Below are 26,328 nucleotides of genomic sequence, written 5' to 3'. Positions count from 1 at the left end.
TTGACCAAACATTTTGGCGTCGTTTCCGTGGAAGTGTAACTAGGTAGCCTTATCTCTTACATTCAAAAAAAAATGACATACATAGAGAAAGAGACTCTAGGGGTAGATCTATAGCTAGGGGCAGCATTTCAATTCCTACAACACCACGTACTCCACCAAGAACATGAAAAGACACACCTCCGTCCTAAACTCATACTCCCAGCCATAGAACTCCTGAAATTCCAGGAGCAGAAATCCAATCAAAAGAATCTCCTACTTCATCTACCAAGTCAGTCCTAGGGGAGAAAAATTTTGAATCTCCAATAGCAGGAATAACCTTTTTCACCTCCACAGGAGAGCATATTTTAGTTGAAGAATTAGGAATATCTGGTGAGCAAGAAGAAGTAGAACCTCTCTCCCATATCCCATTAATAGAAGAACCAGAGGAGGAGGACGTAACCTTGCAGGTTGAACCCTATACAGACCCTAAAGAAACTATAATGGCAGAAGAAGAACAAGATGGAGAATTCACATTATTTGGAGGAGGGGGTAGAGGAAATAATGGAGGAGGTAGAGGGAATAATGGAGAAGGTAGAGGAAATAATGGAGGAGGCAGAGGAAATAGGGAAATAGATAATTCTTTTGGATTCCCTATAGTGGATGAGGAAGCAAATTCCACAATGAAAAATATCTCACCTTCTGTCCTCCCAAACTTCCATGGGTTAAAAAAAGAGGATCCTGAAACATTCTTATTTGAGATTGAAGTCTTGTGTAGAACCTATGATTATCTAGAAGACTCTCAAAAAATTAAGTTGTTCCCTTCAACACTGAAAGGAGCTACTTTGAAGTGGTTCATGGGGTCAGTCACTCAGTCCATTAGAACATGGAATGACATGAAAAAAACTTTTTTGGATAGGTATTTGGATTATTGCATGCCTACCAATCACAAAGATGAAGTGTTCAAAATGATGCAAGGAGAGGATTAAAACTTAGAGGATTTGATTGAGAGATTCAACTATAATTTGTAAAGAGAAAAGATGAACAATTTAGATGAAGATACCTTGAAAGCTCTTTTATTAAAAGCCATTAAAGATGAGTGGATAGATATCCTTAACATGATGGGGAAGGGATATATCTATCAACTCCCATTAGATGATATAGGAGAGTTATGTGTTCATCTCTCAAGAGGGAAATCTAAAACTGGGAAAGGTCCAAGAGATCTTTCTCTTATTAGAGTAAACAAATCTACAACTAGATCTGTAAGTAGGGCAGAAATTGGTCATATGCTTGATGAATTTAAAACTGACATTCTAGGGAGTCTTAGTGAGCAAATATACACCCTTAAATTACAAAACAAGCAACAAACCGAGGTTGATGCTTTAGCCATTTTTTGTCCAAAATTCAGAAAAAACATGCTCTAAGAGAATGTCCTTTGGATGCCAAAGTTGTAGAAACTTGTATTATTTGCTAAGAAAGCCATAAGACTAAGAGTTGTCCTTCAATTCCAGGTCTTAAGGCTGTCTTTCAAGAGGAAACAGTCCAAAATGGTGCATAACCTCTTTGTTTTGTTGCTAGAAAATCTTAGTAGGGGCCACAAAATCAGGGATTTAACAATCAAATGTATCTTCAGCCCCCACCAAATTGGAATTCTTGGAAACAACGATGGCCTCAATCTCAACTGTGGGCACAAGGAGTACAAACTCCTTATGGGAGATTTTCTCAATATTATTAATATCTTCCATCATATCAGAATTATCCTCCCCCACACATTCCACAACAAAATCAGCAGCCACAACTCCAAAATCAGAACCCTGAACTTTCATTACCATTTCCACAACAATCTCCACAACAAAACCAAAATCCCCAAGTTTTACTGCCATTTCAGCAGAGACCAAATCAGCTACCTGCCCAACCATTACTAAACCCCAATAATAAAAATCCCCAGAATTCTTATATGGTAGAAGGACAACAATTTCCAACTTATATGATTACTCCTCTAGATTGTAATGATGTTCAACTGAGATCTGGTAGGATATTAGAAAAAGAAAGACCTTTTGTAGTTATTCAGAAACAATATAGTTCTGAGGAATATTCTCTAAAGGTCAATAAAAGTTCTGAGGGAACATCTTTCCAAAACCAAAACATTGAAAAAGAAAAAAAAAAAGAATCAGTGAATACAAATCCCATCATTGAGCAACTAGTGTCTACTTCTACACCTCCTCTTCCTGAAAGATTACAAACTAATAGAGGAGTATAAAAGCATATTATGTTTCCCAATTATGATTTTCTAGATGAATTGAAGAATGTCTATATCAAAATACCTTTGCTACAAGCCATTAAAAAAATTTCAATTCTAGCCGAAATAATAAAGGAGTGGAGCATAAAGAAACCAGCAAGAAAAACAAAGAAAACAAAAAGAATTCGCCTGGTAGGAAAAATAGCAGACATAATGATGGGAAAAATTGCCATACAAAAATATGCGGATCTAGGAAGTCCAATTGTGAAAACACATATCAATGGAGTTGAAATTCCAAATAAATTGATTGACTTAGGGGTGGCAATAAACATCATGAGCAAACAAACTATGGAGCAGCTCAAGCTTCCTAATCTTCTTTACGCACCTACCTTACTGCAACTAGCAGATAGATCAGTAATCAAACCAGATGGAGTGTTAGAAGATATTTCAGTATCCTTAGACTCTTGGGAATATCCTATTGATTTCATTATCTTAACTCCCAAGAACAATCTAGTAGGACATCCACTCTTATTAGGAAGACCTTGGCTGGCCATAACTGATGCTTTTATTAGCCGTAGATCTGGTGACATGTATATTTCTAATGGTAATTCAACAAAAAAATTTACTCTATATCCTCTAGCAAAATCAATCACAGAAATATATGACAAAGAATGGATTGATGATGAAGATGATATTCAGCTTCTCTTTACTATTTCAGATATTAGTGAAGATAGCCAAATTTTAAATACATTGGAAAATTTTGAATCATCTTCAGAATATGACCATGAGCAATTTAAAGAAAAATCTAATGTTGAATATTTTTCATCTAGGCAGATGTCTCTCTATTCTATGGAAGAGTTTGGTAGCTCTACAATTGAAATTTTTCCAGGTAGGACATTGAACATAAACAAAAACTTGGAGAAAATATAACAAGAAGAGCTAATCAAAAAATTACAAAAACATTCTGCTGCATTTGCATGGGAATACACCGACATGAAAGGCATTAATCCTAAGACTTGTATCCATCACATATACATTGAGGAAAATTGTAGACCTATCAGACAACCTTAGAGAAGGATGAATCCAAATCTTAGAGAGATTGTGAAAGAAGAGCTCCAAAAATTATTGAATGTAAACTTCATTTACCCAATTTCAGATAGCCAATGGGTTTCTCCTTTGGTAATTGTGCCTAAAAACAATGGTAAATGGAGGGTGTGCATTGATTACCAAGAATTGAATAAATCAACCCTTAAAGATCATTTTCCTTTGCCTTTTATATATCAAGTGTTAGATACATTAGCAGGTAAGAAGTATTTCTCATTCTTGGATGGTTTTAGTGGTTATAATCAGATTCAGGTGGCACTTGAAGATCAAGATAAAACCACATTTACTTGTCCATGGGGAACTTATGCCTACTCAGTACTTCCTTTTGGGTTATGTAATGCACCTGTAACATTCCAAAGAGCAGTACTAGGAATTTTTTTTGATCTAATACATGATTGTGTAGATGTATATATGGATGATTTTACATTCTATGGGAATACATTTAAAGAACCTTTGGAAAATTTGGAAAAAGTTCTTAAAAGATGTAAAGAAGCAAACCTTTCACTAAGCCATGAAAAATGTTTTATGATGTTTACAGAAGGTATTGTTTTAAGACATCACATTTCAGGAGATAGGATTAAAGTTGACAAATCTAAAGTTGAATTCATCTCTAAATTATCAATTCCAAATTGCCAAAAGGATGTTAGAAGTTTTCTAGGATTTACAAGATACTATAGAAGTTTTATAGAAAATTACATTAAAATAGCATCCCCACTCTTCAAATTTATTACTAAATATTGTGAATTGAATTGGAATTCTGATTTCTAGTTGGCATTTGAAACCTTAAAAATAAGAATTTCTGAAGCACGAATTTTAAGAGGTCCAAATTGGAAATTCCCTTTCCATATTTCAACAGATGCTTAAGATACAGCTCTGGGAGCTGTATTGGGACAAAAATATTTGATTCCTTATGCCATTTACTATACAAGTAAGAATTTGACTCCCACTAAGTTAAATTATACTGTGACTGAAAAGGAATTTTTAGCTATTGTTCATGCAATTAACAAGTTCAGACACGATATAACAAGCTATGAAACCTTTGTTCATACAGATCACTCTGCAATTAGATATTTAATGAATAAACCTATTACTGATGGCAGAGTTACAAGATGGCTTTTACTTTTGCAAAAATTCAACATCACTGTGCTTGATAGACTTGGAAAACAAAACACAGTTGCTGATTTCGTGTCTAGGATTTAGAATATCAAAGAAGATTCTCTGGTTGAAGATAAGTTTCCTAATGAATATCTTTTTGTAGTAACTATTCAAACTCCTTAGTTTGCAGATATTGCTAATTATTTAGTCACAGGAAAGTTACCTTCACATTTTTTTCCTAGATAGAAAAGGAAAATTATTCAGGAAAGTGCAAGATATTCATGGATCACTAACGAATGGTATAAACTAGGCCCAGATCTTATGATCAGAAGGTGTGTCAGGGAAGATGAAATGACCGAGATTCTTAAGGCATGTCATGATGAGCCGTGTGGTGGACACTTTACTAACAAGAGGACAACCTATAAAATCATTTCTTTAGGATATTATTGGCCATCCATCTTCAAATATACTAAAGAATATCTCAGGAGATGTGATAGTTGCCAAAGGGTAGGGAAACCTCCTCCCTCAAATGAAATGCCACTACAAATTCAAGTACTCATTGAACCTTTTGAAAATGAGCTTAGATTTTGTTGGGCCAATTAATCCTCCATCTAAGAAGAAGAAGTATATATTGGTATGCACTGATTATGTCACTAAATGGGTAGAAGCCAAAGCATTACCTTTTGCTAATGAAAAATTTGTAGTTAATTTCCTTTTTGAGGACATCTTCACTTGTTTTCATGTTCCAGGAGAAATTGTGACAGATCAGGGATCTCAATTTACATATAACATGGTGGAAGGGATTGTGGATGAATACAAGATCAAACATAGGGAATCTACTCCCTATCATCCATAAGCAAATGGTTAAGTGGAATCTACAAATAAAGTGATTGAAGGAATCCTCACCAAGATTGTGCATCTACATAGAAGAGATTGGGCGGAAATGCTTTTCCTGAAGCCTTATGGGCCTATAGAACTACATGGAGGAACACAATGGGACATACACCCTACGAACTTGTTTATGGGAAACAAGTCCTGTTCCCTATAGAGTTCCAAATCAGAACTTTCAAGATGGCAGTCCAACTGGTACTAGATTTATCAGAGGTACAAAAGCACAGGCTGGAGCAATTAAATGAACTTGATGAAATTAGGCAAGAGGCAGTTCAAAAGCTAGTATAGTCCAACAACAGAGGGCTAAATGGAATGACAAATATATCAAGGACAAGAGTTTTCAAGTGGGAGATTGGGCACTATTGTTTGATTCAAAGTTTAAAGATTTTCAAGGGAAGGTTCAAACTCATTGGCTTGGGCCATATGAGATTGAAAAAGTCTTTAGTAATGGATCAGTGAGGATAAGAACAATAGATGAAAGTAAAAATCCTGTTCTTGTGAATGGTCATAGATTAAAGATATATCAGAAACCAATTTCAAAAGAGGAGTTCATTAAGATTTTCCAAGACAATTCTAAAGTGAAGCTAGTGAAGAAGAATTATTCTTCTCCACTAACTCAGTCCTTATTTTTTCCTATATATATATATATATATCTGTGTGTGTGTGTAATTGTATAAGGTTGAAAACCAATCATTGATTGGCATACTTATACAGAAAATACAGGGTGAAAATCAGAGGTTTCTGACACCCTATATTTTCCATTTTCTTTCTGTAATAAGTAGTGACAAAAAGCTACAGTCACTCTACAGTTTAGATTCTGCAAATTCATCATCTCATCTCACCTCACTCTGTTTTATTTTTGCAGTTTCACTTCATCTCATTGTCATATTTCATCAATAATTTTTTTAGTTTTTCCTTTTACAGCTTTCATTCCATTTTCATTTCATTTATCATCTTGTCTTACATCTCATTTCATTTCACTCACATAGCCACTTCCATTTCATTCATGATCCATAAGCCATATTTCACTTTCTTTTTCATGTTCTGCAACTGATTCTGTTCTGCAGCTAATATGATTCTGCAAGTATAATTTGTTTATCAGTTCAGGCACAAGTGTACAACTCATAATAAAATCATGTATACAAGGAATTGAAAGAAAAATTAATTTTTGAAGACCAACCATGCTCAAGGTACCTATGGATCAGCATAAAAAAAAAAAGTAGCAAGAGGAAGGTAAAGGTTCCAAAGGTAAATGCAAATATTTATTTCAAACAACAATTTGAAAGCATAAGTTTATATAATATGCATAATCACGTCTCCTTAATCAACCATCATTTGATTTTATCGCCACTATATCTCCACCATATCTTCCATCTTTAATAACAAACAGTCTCAATAATTCTTTCATAACAAATCTCTGCTTCAAACTCAATAATCTATAGTCAAACGGTCCTCCACAACTCCACCTATTAACAGTTAAGGTGATGATGTGACCTACCTATCTACAACTCTCTAAACCCTTACTATCTATTTATTACATGCAAACCCTTAAGTTTATCTCACTTATGACACGCAATCCTTTCATATATGCAGTCTTTCCATTTTCTATATACACAGCCATTCCATTTTTCATATACACACAACCTTTCCATTTTCATATATACACAATCATTCCATTTCCATACACACAATCATTCCATTTCGTAAATAGCACTTGTTTTATAGACAGTAAGTAATTTTGAAGGTTAACTGAAAATAGGGGATATGGGGCTTATGGTTAGGACAGAGCCTGTAGGGGTAAAGTATATGGAAGGGTATCCACAACTTAAAGGGATGCTACAGAAGGCCGGATGGTTAAATTTTATTGAGAAATTTGATGGCTACCACAAGGAAATTACCAAGTCTTTTGCAAGGTCATTTGATGGCACAAAAATGGAGATAGGAGATATTAAATTTGTTGTCACAGAATCCTTCATAGTAGAAGCAATAGAGCTGCCAAGACAAGGAGAAAGATGGTTTCAAAACAAGGAATTTCATGGTGAATCTTGGAAAGTGATCCTTAGAAACCCAGGAATCGATGTTACAATATTTAGGAAGGGAATTCCTATTTCAGAACTCAAGAACACATGGGGTAATATGTTGTTGATATTGCAAAAATTAATTACATGTGAAGGAAGATTTGGGTTTATGTATGTTTACCATATAAGTTTAATAATGAATTTCTTAGAAAATGGAACCATCAACCTTCCCTTCTTCCTTCTAAACAGTCTAAGAAGGATGGCTACAAATGTCCAAAAGAAAATTGAATCCATAGAAACAACTATGTATCATCATGGATTAGTGAAAATACTAATTGAATTCCATTTGAAAAGTATAGGGGATACTTGGGAAGATTTCTTGGTAAGAAATTTTTTCCAGGATGCTCCAAAGTCACCTAAGGAGAGTCATGTTAAGAAAAGTAGGAGGAGAAAGATCAGCATTAACATTCAAAACAAATCTGGAACCTCCTCACAAGAGAATGATGCAAAGATAGCTTCTAAACCAGAGGTTGAAGAGCAAACTAAATAGAAAGAAAAAGTGAACGAGAGAGCTAAACAAATCAATGAAGACATTCCTAAACCCTCATCACCACAAGAAAATTAACAATTACTCTCTAAAAGATTGATCAAGATTAGGGAGCAAATCAAGAAAAAGAAGGAGATAAGGAAAAGGAAGGAGGACACAAGAGAAGAAACCATAAGCTTCCAAAACCTGAGAAGGAGCTCTAGATTCCGGGGTAAGGTGAGGAAGGTAACATCAAAAGGAGCCCAGTTCATCAACTTAGAAGAAGAAACCCCAGTTAAATCTCCTGATAGTATTCCACCTGAACACAGTCCACAAAACTCTCCTCCATATAATTTTGAAGGCAGTCCAAGTAGAGCTTCTCTTGGCATAGATCCGGGTTAGCAAGAAATTTATGATTACATAGAGTCTCTAGAAAGGAAAAGTGCCTCAATGGATCCAGGATCCTCATCCAATCCAGAACAACCTGTCAATCCACAAGAACCTTTGACTGACTCCCTCAAACAGGAAATCTATGAGTTGGAGATATTGAATATGCATATTAAGAAAGAAAATGAAACCCTGAAGGAACAAAGCAAACTAGATAAATCCATTCACGACAATACAATACTACACCTAGGGCTATGGTACAAGAAGAATAGGAAGTTGAAGAGGAAAAATAGGAATTTGAGTGGAACATTTATCAACCTCAAATACAGACTTCTTATGAAGAAGCCCAAGATGGCAATCAGTGCAAGGAGAAGTAAGAAAAGGAAGTTGGATGTGCTGGCAGAAGCGTTAGAACAGATGCAATAGGAGAAATAAGTTCACATTTTTGAAAATTTCATGGGGACATGCAATTATTTTGTAGTGGGGGTATGTTGAGCCTCAAAATTACTCTTTCCCTAGCAACTCTTCTCATTCCTTTTCTTTGTTTTTCCATAAGAAAGATGAATTCTCATCACTAATAATTGGTATATACTGTCTTGAGGAGGACATTTAGTGATATACATATTATGCTTTTTATGTTTTGTTGTTTGAATAAATTTTTGTATATTAGCTATGGAATGCAACCTATTCTGTAGCTAACCAGCTATTCCATAGCTACTTCCATGCTCTAACAGGTTCCAAGTGTCAGAAAGAGAAAATAGCCACATGGGCAGCTTTGAAATCATCATGACATGGACCCTGTCTTATTCATTTAGCCTAGGTCGACAAATAAGATGGCATAAGACTACAGTCAAAGGATAAGTCAAACACAAAGAGATCGAGGGTAACAGGACTTTGTTTCGTGGTTAATTAATGCATTTCACAGTGATGGGAAGCATTATCCGGAGCAACTACTTGTACCTACGGACTCTAATAACCAACTGTACAAACGAATCCAACAACCACCATGTCTTGGATTTATTTCTCCAACAGCCGAGGAAGAAATTCCACGTATCTGTCTTCTACATGTTTGTCTGTAGCATGCTTTCCTCCATAAACAGTTATATGAATTTTCTTATAAATACCTGTGTAGAGTGTTATCACTTAGGTTGTTCCCAAAACTTGTAAGAAAGGGAATACGGTCGAGGTAACCACAAACCAATCTTTTAGATACATATTCTAGCCAATCTGCATCTAGAGAGGGCTCTCTCTTTATGATTTAGCTTTGTCTTTAAAAGTGTTAGGTTAGTTATGAAGTACAAGGGTTTTGTTTTGAGTCTGGGTGGTGGGATTCAATAGAATAGTGAGGCAAAACTGAAGAGTTCAGTCTATTGGGAATGATGGAATCAAAAGAAGGATGGCTTTCTGGATTTGGTTTCCAACAGAGGATGGCATCAATGAGCAAGGTAGTCAAACATGGAACAATTTAAAAGGCTGGAATCAGATGACATGGACTCAAATGGGTGAAGGGCAATTAAGAATACTTCATCATATTGAAAAGAGGGAAAGTGAATGATTACTGATAAGGAGCAGTTAAGAATTCCTTAGCAAATACTCAACATGAGAGAATCTGGAAACAGGAGCAATTAAGAATTCACTGATTATACTAATTCTGAAGAAAACACAGAGAATAATAAAAACTGAAAACAGAGTGAAGTTAAGCAAATTATGAATTAATCTTTCTCTTTATCATTCAGATCATGAAACATAGATGACATAATAGACAAGAAAACTGTAAAACACAAGATATAAGGGTACTTATTGATCCATAGGTTGATTCAAAAATTCTGTGATAAGTCTTCTGCATCAATTCTTCATCCAGTAAGCCAGACTGTTAGAAAATTATATATTACGGAGCAATGGAACACATAAAATATTGCAGAAATATAAACACAGAAAACGCACAAAACAAGAGAGACACAGATATACGCGGTTCACCCAGTTTGGGCTACGTCCACCCCGAACAGCCAGTCCTTCCCTTTTATTATCCAGTAAAATGAAGAGACACAACCTACAGCAAATCCGTTGTAATATCCTCTATTTTCTCTCACAGTCTCACCTCTCTGTTTCTCACTCACAGAATACACATCTATCACACAGCCTCAAATACAATACCCTCATACAAAGAGAGGGGTTGCCTTCTAGGGCAAAAAACCCTAAACTAAACATAAGTTCTACCGTCAGATCATCCGCCTAATGAATGGCCTAGATTGACTAGAAATTACTATACTTTTACAAGGCAATTTTACAGCTGTTTTTAGCTTCGGGGGCGCTGCCCCCGAAACCCCCCGCTAGGGGGGGGCTCCCAAAGGTCGCAGCCGCCCCCCCTGGAGCCCCCCTGCAGCGAACATTTTACGGGCGGCGTTGCTGCCCCCATTTCGAACTGGGGTCCTATGTGGCGATACCTTTGAATATAGAAGATAATCAGGCTCCACACCCAACACAAACAACAGTTTGATCCCAACAGCTTTTTATTCTAGAAGTTCAGTATTACAACAAAGTCTAGGAAATCTACACATACCCAACCTCTTCAAAACTCTGATGAAGGGGGGTATTTATACAACAAAAATATGTACAACAGAATATCTCATCACAACTATGAGATAATATCTAGATTTTAACCTAAAGGAATTTACAAGCAAAGTAGAAACAACTAACTTATGCTGTGCTGAGGGCAAGCTTTTAGGGTTCCGATATTCATTAATTCTGACTTGACTTGTCTTTAATTCAACACTGATACTCTTTAATGTTGATTTGATACTCTTTGACTTGTTGCGTACCCTGTTTTCTTTGTTCATATTTTTCCAGTGTTTAGCCCAAAATATCTCTGTATATGTCGGTTTCTCTCTTCTGCAAGCTTTGGAAATCCCTTTGTTTGATTTCACCTCTTTTAAAGAGAAAGACTGCACTGCGTAGGTTGAGTGACAGGCTGCGGAGCTAGCCGATATAGCTTTTCTGGCCGGAGGCGGTCAAAAACAGCTGAGAATGTGATCTTGGTCCCTTTTACGCTTAGAGCGCGCGGGGCACTGAATGAAAAAACATAACAAAATGACCTTTTCACCCCTTTAATTGACAAAAATGATTTTTGGTGGGAAATTTTAATCCAAAGGACGGATGACGTCAGCAGGGGGTATGGGATGGATGACGTGGCAGGTGACATGGCAGTATAGATGGTGACATGGAAAGTGACATCAGCAAAGGACAGCTGACATCAGCAGATGACATCAGCGGGGGGAGGGCGGTAAATGGTTTTGCCTGCACCACTCTTGGGCTTGGGTGGTTTTGGGCGGAGGGGCAGCGAACACGCCGGGAGGGCGACACGTGGATTTGGTACGGCGCAAAAACCACCAGTTCCTCAGGAGGTAACGTTCGACAGAAAGATGGGTTGCGAAATGGTTATCAGCTGTCTGATATGCGACGGTTGATCGGACGATAGGCACTTAGCGGAGATGGCGGGAGGTTAATGCTGCGGGGCCGATTCATTAAACAATGTTTTTAATGGTTTCGGGGGCGATTTCAATGGTTCGGGGCTTGGTTATAATTAACCTGGCGGTTAATTATCCCATGGTTTTGCATGCGGTGGGTTATTAATCGGTTCCAAATAAACCATTAATCCCCAACAAACAGATATATGGTTATATTTCAACCAGGGGCGGGATATTTAAATTTTGGGGATTTTTATTATATTTACATTAATACGGGGAAGGGTATATTTGCACGGGAATTTATATAATAAAAGTTAATTGTTAATATGAAAAATGAATGAAAGCGCTAAGTTTAATATTAGTAAACTTAGGCTTAAAGGGGAAAAGAGGGGTTTTTTGGTGAGAGAATGTATTTTTCCTAAGTAAAATGGGAATTCACTTAGGCAAATGATGAAATGGAATGAGTAGCTTAGTGATATTAAGCAGATCTTAATATCATTGGGGAAGTTAGTGAATGATTGGGGAGAAGTGTGAAGGAGAGTTAGTCATGCCTCGCTTGAGCTGCTCCAAGAAATATCTGCCTGGTACTTGTGATAATAGTAAAAAGTTGACACATTCAGAGACAAAAATCTATCACAAGTATCATTCTGCAACTTCATCTACCTACCCAGCCTACTTTGCCTAGCATTTTTTCTTCTTTACTTGGGTGCACTTAGACTGGCAAACCCTCATAAATCTTCCTTTTCTTTTCATGGGAATTCTACCTAAGTCAGCACTTATTTCTTCTAAGGGCTCAGATTAAACAATTGAGCTCCTTTGCTTCTCTACCTATCTACTTCTCTGCCAAGATTAAACAGCTTGGACATATTTTTATTCTCTATCTCTAAAACAAGAAATTTAAACATGAACTGGCCAAGATTAAGCTGTTTGGCCATTCATCCATTGTGGAAAAAAGTTTCAACAAGATGTACATGATGCTTTATTTACAAAAAATGAAATAGTAGTGGCATTTGGACTTACACACTTTCCTGGTATTTTTATTTGGGGTTCATTTATTTTCATTTTTTCTTTTGACCATTTATTTTTTTCACCCTTTGATTTTTCTTTTAGGGTATATCCTCTTTACATTTTTTTCTCTTTTTGATAATATGGAAACCTTTACAGCAAGGAAAGGTATGAACATATTACAAAGCTCAACCAGTCAATCATGAAATATGACACCTATAACTATAGGAGTATAACACTAGCTCCACTTGGGGATGGATTTCCCTCATGGAAAGTCAAGAACAGCAGGTTAGATGGCCTTCTGAATACCTTTTACTGTGCTCCAAAATTTTCCTTTGCTAAATCTAGAAACTGTACAAAAAAGGACGTTGTAAAATATATACTCTACTCTTGAGCTAATTCAAGAAACTGTACATCTGTTCTGGATAGCTTTTACTTGGATTATTTGATCTTATGTTCTTGTTCCCAAGTCTTCTTCTACAATCTCTGAAAAACTGAAATGAGGCAAAACAAAATGGTAAAGTTCCTTCACTGATTTCAAATTTTTTTGCACTTCCCTCCTCATTCTTATGGCGGCAATGAAAACAACTGATTACTTCTTTCAAGCTATTGATCCTGATTTTCCTTATGTACATGTTAGAGTCAGGATATATCAAAAAACTCGATCAAATTAGTGTTTCAGGATTCGACCATTCACTGGTCCATCTTCTGTTTCTGTACCATCTAGGCTCTTCAGAAAGTAAGTATTGTTCCCTTGCAATGCATGGATGATAAATGGCCCTTTCCACAGGAAGTCAAACTTCCCATGTTTTCCTTTATCTTCTCTTCTAGAATCCCACCTTAGAACTTTGTCTCCAATGTATAAGTCTTTCGCTTTGGTCCTTTTATCAAATATTTTCTTGAGTTTTTCTTGTAACACTTGGGATCTTTGGTGCACTTGCTCTCTGGTCTACTGCAAATGGATGGTCTGATTTATTCTTGTTCGAATGCCATTCGGTTCCACCTGGGCTTCTTACAGCAATTTCATCACAGGAATTCCTAAAGATGAAGGAAAGACAGCCTCCATGCCATAAACTAACTCATAAGGGCTAGTTCCAGTAAATCTCTTTGTAGTAAGTCTGTCTTCCCATAGTGCATTTACGAGTTTCTTATGCCAGTTTTTCTTTTTCTCTTCTAGCAGTTTCTTAATGATATTGATCGGGCTTTTATTGGAAGACTCATCTAGGCCATTACCTTGAGGGTAATAGGCTGTGGAATGCCCTAAAGTGATACGGTATTTTCTGCAAAAATTTATCAGTTTGTTGGATTTGAAGGCAGCAACATCGTTGGTTATGACCTTTTCAGGACAGCCAAATCTAGACAAGATGTTGGTCTCTAAGAATCCTATGATCATTGTGTCATTGGCTTGTCTAGAAGGAATGGCTTCTATCCATTCGGTGAAATAGTCTGTGGTAGTAAGAATCCATTTATGTTGGCTAGAAGAAGAAGGATGGATTTCTCCAGTGAAGTCCAAACCCCATTGTTGAAAAGGCTTTTCAATGGAAATTGGTCTCAAGGGTAAGGGCAACAGTTTCCTTTTGCCTTCAAAAATTTGGCATTTGTGGCAAGTAGTAACAAACTTCTTTACATCAGCGAACAAGGTTGGCCAGTATAATCCAGCCCTTAGGATTTTGTCTGCAGTTGATTTCTAGTAGAGGTGTCCACCGCAGTCCCCTGCATGAAATTCTTTGAGGATTTTGTCAGCTTCTTCTTTTATTAGACAATTCAATAGAATACATTCATGATTTTTCCAAAAAAAAGCACCATCTAAAATATAGAATTTTGAAGCTTTCATCTTTAAAAATCTTTTCTTTGTTATGGATAACCCTGTAGGAGCCTACATATTTAATAATACATGAATTATATCAGCATACCAAGGTGATTCTACGAAGGCATGGATGATTTGTGGAGTCGCCATCCCCTGTTCGTTATCCAGTTCATTGATGTCTAGGGTTTGAAAGTTTGTTTCAGTCATGAGTTTAGCCAATCCCTGTCCTTTTATGAGCTTTATAGGTTTTATTTCAATGTCATATTCCAATATTTTAGCTATCCATTTACCTCATTTTCCTTCAATTCAATCATGAGTCAAGATGTCTTTTACAACAGCATTTGGCACATAAGCTATTACATGGGAGTATAGTATGTAGACTTTGCAGTCTTGAATGGATTTCACAAGTGCAAAGGCCTGTTTTTCCATGATTTTGTAATTCAGAGGTGCATCTCTAAGTGCTTTATTGAAAAAGGCTATGGGTTTTTCACATCCTTGATCATCCTTTTGCAGTAAAACAACTGCTATGGTGTGTTTTGATGCAAATGAGAAAATTATGAAGTCTGTCAAATTTTGGACTTGTGAGGACTGGTTTTCTGGTCAAATCCAATTTAATTTCTTTGAATGCTTGTTTGGCTTTTACTGTCCATTTAACCTTTGAATCCTTTCTGAACATGTTCAACAATCTAATTAATTCAGCCAAATTAGGTATAAATCTTCTCAAAAAGTTAATATTCCCTAGGAAAGCTTAAAGTTCTTTGACATTTCTGGGGTGGGGGATTTGCAGAATAGCTTCTATTCTAGCAGGATCAATTCTGATGCCATCTTTGGAGATGATATGGCCTAAGAGTTTCCCTTCTTCAAGACCAAATAGAGATTTTTTAGGATTCAATGAAATCCCATATTTTCTGCATGTTAGAAACACTTGTCTCAAATGATCTAAATGTTGCTGGTCTGTTTTGGAAAACACAGTGAGGTCATCTATATATACAACTAGAAAATCGTGAATTTCTTTTGCAAAAGCTATGTCCATTCCTCCCTGAAAGGTTGCCCCTGCGTTCTTAAGTCCGAAAGGCATTTTAACATATTTGAATGTACCCCATGGTTTTGTAAATGCAGTCTTGTCTTGGTCATCACAATGAACTAGAATCTGATTGAAACCTGAAAACCCATCCAAAAGTGAAATCCTAGAAGCACCTACTACTCTTTGTAAGATATGATCCATCTTGGGTAAAGGGTAGTTGTCCTTCAAAGAAGCCTTGTTTACGTTTCTTAAGTCATCACATAATCTGATTTCTCCTGTTTTCTTCCTGGCAAACACTAAACTAGACACCCATTCTGAAAATCTGATTGGGGAAATTATCCCTGCATCATGCATTCATCTGATTTCTTTTTTCAATTAAAGGAAGCAATACAAGGTTGATTCTTCTGAGCTTCTATTTCAATGGTTTTTGATTTTCCTTGAGGGGTATTGTATGTTGAATTATAGAGGTGTCATATGATTTCAGGTCTTCATAGCTCCAGGCAAACCCATCCTGGAATTATTTGATCAGTTCAACATACTTCAGCTCTTGATCAGGGGGCAAATATTTGGACAATTTTACCATTTTTGGGTTGTGTTCAGTTCCTATGTTGTAGTCTTCAATGTCTACTTTTGGAGGTTCCATTTAGGGCTTCTTTGGAATGTCGTTGAAATCAAAGAGATCTTCCAAAGGAGTCAATTCTTTGGGTAAATAATTGTCTTTCAAATTTATGACTTCAGTTTCTTCTTCAATGGTCTCATCAACGTCTATTTCTCTGAGATCTTGTATTTCCTCTTTGGTGAATTTTGTTGGATAAAGTAATCGAGTTACATTTGCTGCTGAAATGTCTGATTCTATCTGATTTGCATCAAGGCCACTAACCATATCTACATCTGCGTTAGTGCTGAAAAATTCCTCTTCAAGGGTTAAAAAATTGTTGATCTATTTATCACTGTCAAACACTTGCCAGTTCTTCATATTATCAGGTATGGCTGGCCGGTGTCTAATTTCTGCTGTGAAATGGTGATTTGGTTCAAATGGCAATTTACAGGTGCTGGAAAATATTGCTAGGTTGTGGGCTTGAAAGTTATGTTTTCTGGGGATTTTGGCAAGTTGAGCTTCTAGAAATGTGTTGAGGATCCCTATGGTTGTTCCTTAGTACTCTCTCAATCTGGGATCATTTGTTAAGAACTTCCCTTTTATTTGTTGGATGATTAAATCAGAATCTCCTAGGATTGACACTCTAGTTGCTCCCAATTTCTTGACCAGTTTAAGACCTAGCAACAGAACTTCATATTCAGCCATATTAATAGTGCATCTAAAGTTCAACCTGTAGGCATGACCTTTAGCATGATTGTTCTCAAGATTATGCACCCAGACTCCTACCCCTGCTCCTAATTTGTTCACAAACCCATCAAATTCTAAGTACCAAAGGATTTTATGCTCATGATTAGTATCTGGAGTTTCAGGGATTTGTTCGGCAGGGAGATCTGGTTTTTCAATTTCTTATGATTTATCTAATGTTTCATGGTTTTCAGCAATTTCTTGGATTTGGACACCATACTTTTCATGTGCTGTTTCTTCTGTTTCATCTACAAGAACTTTTATTTCATGTGGGGGATCAATTTCATCATTGTAAAGGACAAAAGAATCCATATCTGAATGTATTGAGTATATAGGGAAATTTTGAGGTTTCTCTTGACTACTTACTACATACTTCATTAAGGTTTCTCTGTATAGTCTCTTTGGTTGACCAAACACTGAAATAGTAGCATAAGACATGTCTAACTATAGAGATCCTTGAATCTTTGCACCCCAAGATCTAGACAATAACATACCATACTTTGGAGGAATATCATCTACTACTATGTCCATAAAAATGGTTTTGGCAGGATATTGGACTAGTGACACACATAAATTTGTGATTAAACCCAAACATTTTACCTGACTTGAATCAAAAGAGAAAAGATCTTTATATGGCATGGTTATGTCAAGGTCAAGTTTCTCCATTACAGACTTAGGCATTAAGTTATGGGAAGCACCAGAATCGAACATGGTGTTATGGAGTATCTTATCATGTACTTTTAAAGCCACATAAAAAGGAGGAACTTGTCCCTCTACTATTTTTCCATTTACTTCAGGGCCGAATATCAGTTTCGGCTGGTCATCAAAAACGTTCACTGAATCTTCGTTCACAGAAATTTTGAGTGATCTGCTAATTTGTCTTTTGTAGACATTATGTTTAGCTAATTCTGATAATGGAACATCTATCTTTAGTTTGCCTACTTCTGTCTCCAGATTGAAAGGTTTTTTGGTCTTACTTCTTGTATTTCGGATAGCTAAATTTTCTGCGTTTTTCTCTTCCTCGGGAGTGGGATCATGGGTTGAAGTTGTTTCCAAATCATGTCCTAGAGGCTGTTCTTCTTTTTATTTAGCAGGAATAACAGTTGAAGGTTTTCTATTAGGCAGCTGATTGTTTGATATATCTTCAACAATTGGGTTGTTAGGGTTAGGATCTGTTCTAGCAAGAATATGTACAGGGGGTTTATTGATCTTACCTTTGTTAGGTTGCCTGGTATCTTTCTGTTTTTTGATTTCAGGGACATCTATTCTTCCGCTCCTCAGATTGTATTGTTTGTGGACTTCATAAATGGATGTATCATATCCCTCCTTAATGTCAAATGATTCACCTGACTGAGTTTGGAATTGTTTCAAAATGTGAGCTTCTTGATCTTTATGGGTCAAGAAAACTTGTTGTTCATTGTCAAGTCCCATCAAATTGATTTGAGTGTCTTCTATTGGCTCATCAGAAGTTGAGGCTTCAACATAATTTTCTTGAAATGGGAGCCTAATATTTTGGTCAGGCCCTGTCTTTCCAGTGATAGGATTTTGATTTTTCCTGAAGTTTTGATTTCTCCCAGTGTTATTTGGTTGACCATCCCATAGGGATTTTCTCTCAATTGTTTCCACTCTATCTCCAAGTCTGTCCATTCCTTTAATAATTGCATCTAATTTATGTTCAAAGTCAGAAGGTTCTTCTTTGAAAGGTGTTCTTTTTTCAGCTCTGGCTCTAGATCGTTTAGATATTAGGTTGTCTCTAGGAGCTCTTTCCCTAAGTTGGTAGGCCATATCAGAGACAAATGCATTAGGGAATTTGATCAAGGCCAAATCTGGAGGAGGTCTGAGATTTTGAGGAATAGCATTGTAGATATTATTAAATCTGGTACTGTAATCTTGGACAGTTTCTTGCGTGCCTCTTCGTAGGTTCTCATATTCTGATAAAATGTGGAGAGGATCTTTTTTCTTTGCCCATCTGTTCAAGAAAGTCTAATAAAGAGCTTGTGGGTCATTGACACTGTTTGCAGGGAGGGATCTAAACCAGGTTCTAACATCTCCTGCTAAACTTTGAACAAATACTTTCATTCTTACATCGTCATCATCAATCTCATAGTTTTCAAAATAGTTGGTCATTTTCTTGGTATGTTTTTGAGTTGTGTAAGTGCCAGTACCATCAAAATAGGTGATTTTATTTTGATAGTCATGAGGCATAGCCCCTAGATTTGCAGGTAAGTTTAGGGGACTATATCGGTTTTCCATGATTGAAAAGATAGGTGTGACAACTGGAAGAGTAGGGACAACTGGTGGGCTCCAGTATTGTAGCAATAATGCTACAACTCCTGGGACTCCCTTCTTTAATCTTATCAACCCGGTAGTTCGTTAAAAACTTGGAAGCGACGGTGCTGTATGCACAAGTACTAGCTCTTGCCGCAGTTGTCACTTGGTCAGCTGGCACAAGTCCGATAGGAGCTTAAGCCAACTTCTATGAGATCTAGAAGAAGCTTTTTAATTGATGGATGAAAGCTAACTCGAAGGAAGCTAATCTAATTGCAAAAAGGAAACTGAAAGTAAAAAAGAAACGCAAACCCTAATTCTACCAGCTAGTCCTACTGACGCAAAGGAGAGCATGCAAACTACTGAAAGAGATGCAATTACTTCTATGAAGGTAAAATACATGTGTCTAGACTACCTCTATCTGAAGAAAATGTCTTTTTGTATTTTTGATTAAGTTGTTGGGATTATCATGCATGTGCTTTTAACTATTTTTGAATGTGCAGAGGTGGATCAAGGAGGAAAAAGGCTTGGAAAAGGTTGGGAAGGTTCAGAGGGGGTCTAAGGAGTCCCTAACACCCTTCCAGAGAGTTTCACAAAGTTTGGATGTCAAGAAACCTCATTTGTGAGCTTCTACAGGAAGCCTGCAGGGGTTCTACAGGATGTTTCAGAATTTCTACAGGATGTTCAACAATTCCTACAGGATGTTCTACGATTGGATTTTGGATGATGGGTGAGTGGAAGAGGATGCATGGATGGATAGGGAGGTAGGATAGGGGTTTGTAATGACTTAGTGACAGAGAGATGAGGTGATGAGAGGGTGTGAAAAACTAGCTTGTCTTAAAGAGGGCAGAGGAAATGGAGGGCCAAGAAGGTAGGGTGACGTGGGCAAAAGAGTAGTTGAGAGATGAGGGATCTAATTTGGAGATGAGCAGTTAGCCTGGACGAAGCTTAGATGGACGAGAGAGTGATGGAGATGCACCGCACAGTGTAAACTTAACCAAATCATCCACGTCCTGCACATAATCAAAATATTAACTAATCTATCCTAGCTGTTAATGAAACCAATGAACAGCAATGTTATTTCTAAAGAGAACCTTCATACCATCAAATTTCCTACAATCCCCCCCTTTGGCATTGATAGCAACACTACAGACTCCCCCTCAGCTTGGCATCGTCTTCTCTGATGCCAAATTTCTCCCCCTTTGACATCAGTGGAAAAGAAAACTTCACCTACAATCCCCCTGAACCAATGCAGCCTAATCTGTCATAAGTTCCTCCTAATGAGTAGCTGCCACCTCCTACCAAAATGAAGTCAGTTGGAGGGAGGAGTCACAACTAGTATCTGATGCCTAAGATACTCAAATAGTTCTCTTGCAAGTGGCTTGGTAAACATATCTTCCAGTTTCTCTTTAGTGGCCCATATACAAGTTTAACATTATTGGCTACAACTTGTTCCGTCAATAAATGATACTTGATAGGAATGTGCTTGGCTTTTGAATGAAAGACTGGATTTTTTGAGATGCATATTGCACTAGTGTTGTAAGAAATTATTGGAATGGGATTAACCAACTCTACCTATATATCCTTTAAGGTTTTCTTCATCCATAGAATCTGTGTACAAAAAGTCGCAATAAAAATATATTCTACTTCAGCAATCGATAGAGAGATGAAGCCCTACTTCTGGCTAACCGACGATACCAAGTAGTCACACAAAAATAAAGTTGCACCAGAAGTACGCTTCTTGTCATCTAGACTTCTAACCTAATCTCCATCTGTGTAGGCCTTCATATCGAAGTATTTACTCTTGGGATACCACAACCCATACTCTATTGTACCTTGAAGATATTTGAAAATCCTCTTAACAACCATGACATGACTTTCTTGTGGACAAGCCTGAAATATTGCCACAATTCCCACTGCTTGCATGATATCTGGCCTTGAAGCTATCAGATACAATAAGCTTCCTATCATCGATCTATATTTAGTCTAATTTACCTATGGTGTTTCATATTCCTTGCACATTTTACAACCTATAGTCATGGGTGCACTGACAGGTTTGCAGTCCTCCATTCCAAATTTCTTCAAAGTTTCCTTTTGGTATTTGGATTGAAATATAAAAACTTCTTGTGGACTGATTAATTTGTAGACCCAAGAAAAAGGAAAACTCACCAGTCATGGACATTTCAAACTCTGTTTGCATACAGTTTGCAAACTGATGGCCCAACTTCTCCACATCACTTCCAAATATGATGTCATCCACATGCACAACCAACATCAGTAGATTACCATATTCAGATTTTACATAGAGATTATTGTCAACTAAGCCTTTCTTAAAACCTTGTTGTTGGAGATACTTATCCAGCCTTTCGTACCAAGATCAAGGGGCCTGTTTCAAACCATACAGCACCTTCTTTAATTTGCAAACAAGCCCTTCATCAGAGGAGAGAAGAAAACCTTAAGGTTGATCAATGTAGACCTCCTCTTCTAAGTCTCCATTGAGAAAGGAACACTTTACATCCATCTAATAAACTTTGATGTTCTTGTGAATGGAAAAAGTAACGAATATTCTTATGGCTTCTAGTTGGGCTACTGGTGCAAAGGTTTCTTCAAAGTCTACCACTTCTATCTAGGCATACCCTCTGCAAACCAACCGAGATTTCTTCTTGATTATTTGACCTTTTTCATTCAACTTATTCTTGAAACCCACTTGGTTCCAATAACATTTTTCTATTTTGGTCTTGGGACAAGCTCCCATGTTTCATTCTTGTCAATTTGGTCTAGCTCTTCATTCATGGATTTCACCCAAAACTTATGTTCACTTCCTTGATAGAGGCTTTTGGGTTCTATTTGTGATAGTAGATATAAATTTGCATGATTTATATTTCCCATAAGTTTCCTTCTTGCCTGGACACCCTTTCTTTGATCTTCAAGAATCCTATTCCCAAATTACTCCTTTTGCACATACCTCGAAGGCGTTTTCGACCTTGATATGTGCTTGCTTCCTCACCTTGATTGTCTAAATTTGTTTCATTCAGATCTGTGTTCGTCAAATCTGAACTCCATCATCTGAGTCCAAGTTAATTTTTTAGGGTTCAAGTTGTGAGCCTACTTCATCAACCACTAAGTCAATGCAGTCTTCTATCTTCCTTGTCCTCTTGTTGTAGCATATGTACACTTTTCTTCAAATACAGTATCCAAGCAGTATATCTTCATCAGTGCATGAGTCAAGCTTCCCAAGGTTATTTTCATTTCTTTTAATGAAGCACTTTCTCCCAAACACCTTGAGGTGTTTAATTGATGCATGTTTACCCTTCCATAACTCATATGGAGTTTTTTCATTGTCAGGCCTGAGATGAGTTCTGTTTGACAAGTATACTGCTGCCTGAGCTACTTCTCCCCAGAAGTGGTGAGCCACTCCTACTTCATCTAACATCGCTCTGGCCATTTCCTGGATTGTTTCATTCTGCCTCTCCACAACTCCATTTTTCTGAGGAGTTTTGGCCACTAAGAACTGCCTTCTAATACCTTGCTCTTCACAAAATTCTTCAAACTCTTTTGAGGTGAATTCTCCCCCTCTGTCTGATCTCAAGCATTTTATCTTCAAATATTTCTCATTCTCTACTTGAGCCTTAAACTTCTTTAAGTTCTCAAATTCTTCCGACTTTTCTTTTAGGAGGAGAATCCAAGTAGCCCTCGTGTAATCATCAATGAACACTAGGAAGTAGTTTTATCCTTGTGATGTTTTTGTTCTTGTGGGGCCACAAATATCTATGTGAATAAGGTCCATAGGTCTGGATGAAGAGAAATATTTCGTTTTGAAATGAGTCCTAGTCTACTTGCGAGATTGAGAAGACTTGTAGATGGTGTTATCAGGCCTTGACAATATAGGTAATCCTTTTACTGTACCTATCTTTCTTATCCTTATTGAACTATCAAAATTCATGTGTCCAAGCCTCTTATTTCATAGTTGTGCTTCATTGGTTTTTCTCAAGTAACAACTGAACCTTGAGTCATCGAACACATAAATGTTATTGCGAGTCCTAAGACTACCTTCCCCACTAGTTTTACATTTGTTGTATTCTAGATATGACAATATTTAGATCCAAAGGTCAGATCATAGTCATTGTCACACATCTGACTAACACTTACCATATTGTGTTTGAGGCATTCCACATACAACACATTCTATACTTCTATCTTATGATCACGTCTGACCACTCCTTTTCCTTTGATTCATGCTTGAGCATTGTTTCCAAAGGTGACATTGCCTCCTCTGTCTTTTTCTTTTAGTGACATAAAATTGATCTTGTCTCTAGTCATGTGTTTGGAACAACCACTGTATACATACAATTTTTTTTATTTATCATGCACTGATAAGGCGATGAAACATGGCATACTCTTTTTGGTCATTTGTTTCCAACTTGTTTTATGCTTTTGTATGTGAGTTTGTATGTCAGTTTTAGATTTAGACAGGTATCCAAACCTTCTTCTACACTCGTTGGCCTTGTTCCTGAAATTATTACATTTAAAACATTTGACTTTGTTTTGTAGGGGAGTGAAGGCATTCTGATTCCTAAATGAGGAATCTTGTGACTTAGCAGTCCGATGTGAATTAAACCTGAGATTTTCATCTATGACACTTGTAAAAGTGACCATAAAATAAGTAGGCACGCATATTGTCAAAAAAATTATGAGGTTTAGCAGAGAAATACCTTGGTCGACTGTCTGTTTGACTCGTCCTCCATTGATGGTCTCCTCTTTGTCCGACTACTCTTTTGTCTTCATAAAATCTTTCATGATGATTCCTCCTATGACTCTGTGGTTCTTCAACTCATGTGGACCTGAAGTTTATATTCTTCTTCCCGATATAAGATTCTTGTTCCTTTGAGTACCCCAGTTCGATTCTGATTCTTGAGGGCCTTTGACAGCTCAGAATCTGATTTAGTCTTCTAGTCCCTTCAATAAATCTCTCACATAGACCCTTCTCGATCTTTGCTTTCTCAAGGTAATTTCTTAGAGAGACCACCTATGCTTCAAGATACTAGCAGTTTTCTTCTCGTTCCTAAATCATATCTTGAAGTACCTCTTCTTTTCATCTGGCTTCCTCCGACTCAATCTTTAAAGAAAGAAAATCATCTTTGCAGATTTTTAAGGTTATTTCCCTTTTCAACTTGAGCAACTCCTGCTTCAGTTGCTTGTTCTCCTCTTCTAGTTTCTCATGATTTCCTTGTTCTCCTTTCAGAAGAATAGCTAGACTATACTTTCTCTTGATAGCCTCTTCAAGTTTTTATTTTTTATATGAAAACTTGTCATTATTTGAGTTATACATTCCTTCTTCTACATGCTGCAACCGTTCCTTAAATTTCTTGTTTTTATTCCTTGATTTCTTCAACTCATCAAGGGAACTGATGAGTTCTACCTCAATATCTACAAATCCTTCCTCTTCTTTCTCTTCAGAGTCCATAAGACCTTGTTTCTTGGAGTATGTTTTGAGGGACATAAGAAGATACTGATTTGACTCATTTTCCAATGAGTCTTCATAGTATGATTCCAGGTCCAAACTATCCTCTTTAGAATATAACCCCTTATTCTTGTAGGGTTTCTTCTTATGAAATGTCTGAGAATTATTTCTAAATTTCATACCTTATTCTCTTTCAAACCTATTTGTAATGGCATTTGGAAGAGAAATGTCCAACTCTTCCACAGTAAAAACATGTAAAGGGAAACTTCCCTTTATGTAGCAACCCTGGTGAAAGTTCATCTAATAAAAGTTAATAAAGGAAAAACAAGACCAAAGGTAAGGGATACATATTCCAAGATGAATGTGGGGAAACTATATCCTAGTGGGCATCACTGGATGTGGGTTTTGGCTAAGGAAATTTAAAAACGCATTAAAAGACAAAAAGGCATTTTTGGCACATTTATTTATGAAAATAAAGGAAATTAGGAGAAAAGTCACAGGTTGCATGTGAGGAGGAAATTGAAGGAAAATAATGGAAAACGAATAAAATAGAGGCCTCATTCATAAAAGGTCTTCTGAGGATCAGTTGACAGGTCTTGATAGCGTAAGCTTTTGGTCAGTGAAAGTTTGGAGCTCTCTCATTATTCTCTCTCTCTATCTTTCTCACTCTTGGTCAATTAGATTTTTCTTGGAGCACTTTAGTTTGAAGCAAGGAAAGGAAAAGCAGGCAAAGGAAAGGAAAAGTAAGCAAGGATCAAGGAAAGGAAAGCAGGATCAAGTAACTTCAATAGGAATACTTGTAGGTAACCTTCTGCATGTGTGATTTCCTAGCTAGTTTGAATATGCATGGTTTTTCATGTTGGTGTATGGTTCTCTTACTATCAGCGACATGGTTTTCTGGGTTATGATAGTGGTTTTCAGCCTAGCCTTGCCTTTTTCTGGATGCCATGGTGTGTTGGGATGTTTATTTCGGTTTTGAGCTTTGGTTTGCTGGATGGACTTCAGAATCTGAGGCAGAGGTAGTCTTAATTTCCATTCCTAAAGGCATGGGAATCCCTTGACTGGTTTTGGAAAGATACACGATAAATCTTGAGGGAGAAATCTCGATTTAGGGCCTAGTGATACAGGTTTGGATTGCAGTAAAGTCCGAGAGACATGTCTCGGTTTAGGGGCTAATGATCCATTTAGATTGTGGTAAATCCTGAGAGACAAGGAGACAGAAAGGTCCTCAAGGATAGTGATGGATTTCGAATGGCATTCCAAGTTATGTTCAGTTGTGATCGGAGCACCGATTTTGGTGTGATCATGGTTTGGTGAGGGTGGAGGTGGTTTGACCTCTAGATTCGCTTGGTTGTTCTTGGACTATTTGTTCTATGAGATCCCACATTCATGCTTGGAATATCACATGGGGGTCATTGGCTAAAAGAGAGATTTGGTTCAGCCATGTCTACGGTCAGGTGGTACATGGAAGTCCCGAACTTGGTCGGATTTTCCTATGATTAATAAAAGCTAAGCTCTTTTAATTTTTCACTAATTGATATGTGGATTTAATAGTTGTTATATCTCTAATATTTATATGGTTTTATAATGGTTATAGGCATGGTTGAATGACTGGTTTATGTCATGGTTATTTCATATATTTACTTGTAATTGTTAAATGGATGGATGCAAGACCTAATTGATGATGTAGTAGTTTAATGGAGAAGGAGGTGATCCTTCTG

This window comes from Pinus tabuliformis, chromosome 8 (genome assembly GCF_031772625.1).
Source record: "Pinus tabuliformis cultivar Carrire ecotype Pingquan chromosome 8, CPIR1, whole genome shotgun sequence".
In the NCBI taxonomy this organism is placed as follows: domain Eukaryota; kingdom Viridiplantae; phylum Streptophyta; class Pinopsida; order Pinales; family Pinaceae; genus Pinus; species Pinus tabuliformis.
Note: the sequence above shows the minus strand (reverse complement) of the source record.